This window comes from Poecilia latipinna, unplaced genomic scaffold (assembly GCF_001443285.1).
Source record: "Poecilia latipinna isolate Pla-1442-1.1 unplaced genomic scaffold, P_latipinna-1.0 Scaffold1326, whole genome shotgun sequence".
Classification (NCBI taxonomy): domain Eukaryota; kingdom Metazoa; phylum Chordata; class Actinopteri; order Cyprinodontiformes; family Poeciliidae; genus Poecilia; species Poecilia latipinna.
This window is the reverse complement of record NW_015113942.1, coordinates 169,989-174,524: the sequence shown is the minus strand read 5'-3', so window position 1 is coordinate 174,524 and position 4,536 is coordinate 169,989. Positions and strand designations below refer to the sequence as shown.

Below are 4,536 nucleotides of genomic sequence, written 5' to 3'. Positions count from 1 at the left end.
TTTCTTATGATACAGCTGACTGTTGACTGTGGAATATTTCGGAGAAAAGAAATTTCACGACACAATTTGTTGCATCCCATCACAGTTCCACGCTGGAATTCACTGAGCTCCTGAGAGCGACCCATTCTTTCACAAATGTTTGTAAAAAAAACAGTCTGTGTGCCTAGGTGCTTAATTTTACACACCTCTGGCCATGAAAGTGATTAGAACACCTGATGACGATAATTTGGGTGTTGTGAGCACATACTTTTTGCGATATGGTGCATCACTTGTTTTACCTGGAGAGCACAATTACTAAAAAGAAATAATGATTGTGGACATTCACCATTTAAACTGCAGCTATAATTTAGTATATTATACATATTTTGTCTATCCAAAGCTTTTATCTACAATCTTACTGCTGGTTCTCTTATCAGCTGTTTGTTTGAGCTGGTTTCATTTCTGCATATGCAGAAAAATTGACACAATCTGGAACATAGGAACCAATAATTAAGCTAATTGTATTCATAATCAATAAAAAAAACTTTATTCAATTAATTCCTATTAGGATTATTTATTTACAGCAATAATGTTTGTTCAATTATTTATTTATAAGCTAGAACAATGAAAATATATTTATTTTTGCTTTATGTACACGTTTATTTAAAAAATATTTATCTTTACATACACACAGCATAAATATAAAGCATAGCTTCACAATTATTTTGTTGCGCTACATTAAAGCTTTGATTCTCACGCTGGTCAGGACACTCGGGAGTAGCAAAACAACCTGTAGGTGTTAAATAGTTGCGAAGAAAACATGGCAAAAAAAAATAAAAAATAGGAACATATCAAATATTGCAAATATTGCTGCTATTCATCCTCAACTTATCTTATGTGTTCATGAGCTGCAAAGCATTGAAAGCCACAGTATTCAAAAATTTCATGTTCTATTTCCTAGAAGAAACTATGCAAAAAGAAGTCACTTTGATTCATTTGTATATCTTCTGTGCCATCCCTTTTTTTTTCCATTTCCTGGTTGTTTGGCGTCTTTGTCTGGATGCTTTTCTTTTTTGTCACGTATGTTGCTAGTACCGTGAGGTGGTAGCACATGACAAACGACAGAGGTGGGGGAAACGGGGATCAAACCGGCAACCTGCTGATCGCTGGTGAACTCCTACCACCATTGCCCCCATTGATAATGATCTTGATGCTGATGTTGGATTTGGAGTGGATTTTGCAGATGTTGAGGTTAAAGTTGTTGATGATGATGCTGTTGAAGAGGTTGATATTTTGGTTGATGATGCTAAGGTTAGTTCTTATGTTGGTTCTGATCCTAATAATGACGTTGGACTTGATTATACTGACGTTGGTTTTTATACAATGGCAGTGCTCTTGGTGTTGCTATTGTTTCACTATGTCTTTTCTCCAAGTGCAGAATAATTAGTTTTTTGTATTGGATGACCTCCCTAGCCTTTTTTTTTTTCACTTTCTTTTCTGTGTTATTGTAATGGCCCCGCACAATTTGGAGGATGCTGATGGTGTAGTCCAGCTGCTTGTTCCTTCTTTAGGATATGTTGCAGTTGGTTGAAGTTTAAGTGTTCTCCTTTTCTCCAGCTGCCGAATGACATGTTTTGCCCATTCATCATTGGGATCGGAGCAAATCGTCTTTCCTTTCACTGTACGAAACCTGAAATGTATTGTTAGTTGTTTAAATAATAATAACAATAATAATAATTACTATTATTATTATTCATTGCGGTCAATGCAGCATTATATAATTAGATTATTTGACAATGTTTTTGCTTCAACTATTACTGCTGGGGGGTTTTAATGATTATGATATCTATTGAAAAAGCTGTAGTGTATTGTATCAGATGTAATTGATATGATCAAGACGGAGTAAGAATATAGACTACTTACGCAATTGCACTAATGGTACATATCTCGTACTTCTAAATGGTGTACTTCTCAATATAAGAATGATGGATTCTTGTTTTGGAGACCACAGTACATGGACAACCATTAGGAGGTGCATCGCCTAAAAGCGTTATATAGAGAAACAGATAATTTAGCTATCAATATAATCAGATCAATTAATAAATTACTTTTTGATAATTTTAGTACTTACTTGCTTGAACCAAGTTCATCCATATTGTGAAACAGAAAAAAGAGTTTAGAATCAGGCTGAACTGCATCTTCAGTTATAACTCCTTGCCCTTAAATGAGTAGCTGTCGAGCCGTCCAGTAAACACTATTTCCCAGTAAACAATCTCCCCACCGATTCAGTCTTGTTCAGAGGCTAGACACGTCGTGTTGGTCTTTCAAAACAGCAATGTGCCTTCACTCTTCTGAAACTGCAAGTAATTTATCTCGGCTCTTTTTCGACTACAAACCTCTCTCGTTCTCACCTAAAACTTTCCTCCGCGACCAGAGAGCGTTGTCACAGCAGCTGCATGGCGGGTAGAGGAAGAGCAAATTCACCTTTCATGTCAAAGATGTGAGTCATTCCATTTACCACCGTCCTGCCCACATAGCAATAAATTTGAGCCTAAACATTCCTATATCTACACGCTATATAGACAAATTATCATAATTTTCCATCACGCTCACTCTGAAAATCTTGATTTGCCTCATATTTTTAATTCACACACTTTTTGAATCATTCTATTTCCCCTATGCACAAAACCATCAAACATTTATTTACTCAATGTCACCTTTCTTTAGGGTTTTTCTTATACATTGCTAACTATAGCATTCTACCTTCTCACCAGACAAAGAGAACTCATCTGAACTCATGCAGTAGACTTTCTCAGTTAGCCAAAGTTCATGTGTTCATGTAATTTAAGTCAGTCAGTCAAAATAGAATCGGCCCACACATGTGTTGCTCAATCTGTCATTTGAGCTCATCCTAGTTGTCAGGGTTTTGCAAACTATACTGCATCAGAACGGAAGATTTTCTTAGACTGTATCTTATGATGTAAGCAGTTGACAAAATTATGCACACATGCTGTTAAATATTGCAACAAAAAGTTGTTTTTATGCTTGTTTTGCCTTTATAAAAAGTGAGAATCTCTGGAGATTGCTTTGTTATCCGTTGTCGCCCATCATCCTAAACCATAGTTTTGACCTCTTCCACTCATCCTCCTTGACCCTTCTGTGTCTAGCTTGTTTGACTTGAACAATTTTTTGGTATACTTACTGTCAACTGGAGTACACTCTACATAAAAATATGACCTAGAAAAGTCATTTTCTAAAGCTAAGTCCACATAGAGATGAACACGCAAAAATGTTGAGTCCGAAACACAGGATGCAGCATCACATTGTGTTGTCTCAAATGTAAACACTGAAACGTAAAGCTGGCATTTTAAAAAAATTCTGGGACATAAATTAAGCTGGGACCCTGTTAATTGTTTTTTTTTTTTTTTTTTTTTTTTTTTTTTTCACAGTTTGTTCATTTGCAGGCACCTTACAAAAAAAAAAAAAAAAAAAAAAACATGGTTCTAATTGATGCATTCGCTCACCCTCTCTCCTTTATGGCTAAACCAGCTCATGTTCTGGTTGTCATGGTCCTTTTGTGAACAACACAGCAGAGCACAAAATAGATGATTGTGGGCATTCACTTATTCAAACTGCAGTTATAATTTAGTATATCACAGACATTTTTCTAACCAAAGTCATTCAAGGTTGTGCTCCATCTTACTACTTTAGTCTTCACAAAATCTGCATTTCTGACATTGGCATTTTATTACAGCCTTACTGCTGTCTCTCTTATCATCTGTGTATCTGACCTGGTTTTGTTTCTGCATATGGAAACACACCGAGACACAATCTGGAACACAGAAAATACTAATTAAACTGATTGTGTTCATAAGCTAAAAAAAATCCTATTGAATTAATTTCTATTAGGATTATGTATTCACAGCGATAATGTGCTTGTTCAATAATTCATTTATAAATTAGAACAATTAAAATATATAGTTTATTTTTGCTTTACATACAAATTTATATAAAAAATAGTCATCTTTACATGCATATAGTACAAATATAAAGCATAGTTTCGCAATTATTCTGTTGTGCTACATTAAAGATTTGATATTCAAGCTGGTCGGGACACACTGCAGGAGTTGAAAGACTTGTTGGATAGTTGTGAAGGAAAAAATGCAAACAAAATATGCACATTGGAAATATTAAATATGCAAATATTACCACTATTCCTCCTCGACTTATTGTATGTGTTCATGAGTTGCAAAGAATTGAAAGCCACAGTATTTAAGTATTGCGTGTTATATCTCTTAGAAGAAACTTTGCTGACAGCAGTAACTTTGATTTGCTTGCACATCTTCTCTGCCATTTCTTCATATTTCTCCTTCTGGGTCGTTTCCTGGTTCTTTGATGTCTTCGTGTGGATGGTTTTCTTGTTTTCACGGATGTTGCTGGTATGCGGTTGTTTGCTGAGGTGGCACCAGAGGTTCTAGAAGCGGTGTTTGATGATGTCATTGCCGATGTTGGATTTGGAGTTGACTGGGTAGATACTGAAGTTATGGTTGTTGAGGA

The 4,536-nt window shown here is 35.5% G+C and overlaps 1 long non-coding RNA gene across 1 annotated transcript; it reads right to left on the bottom strand.

Annotated features, from left to right (window-relative positions):
* Positions 1 to 1,585: 1,585 nt before the first annotated feature.
* Positions 1,586 to 2,433, bottom strand: LOC106961718 (uncharacterized). Its single transcript, XR_001427830.1, has 3 exons — positions 2,111 to 2,433; positions 1,903 to 2,020; positions 1,586 to 1,669 (listed from the first exon to the last, which is right to left on the bottom strand). It is a non-coding gene; the product is annotated as an uncharacterized LOC106961718 (long non-coding RNA).
* Between the last annotated feature and the right edge of the window lie 2,103 nt (positions 2,434 to 4,536).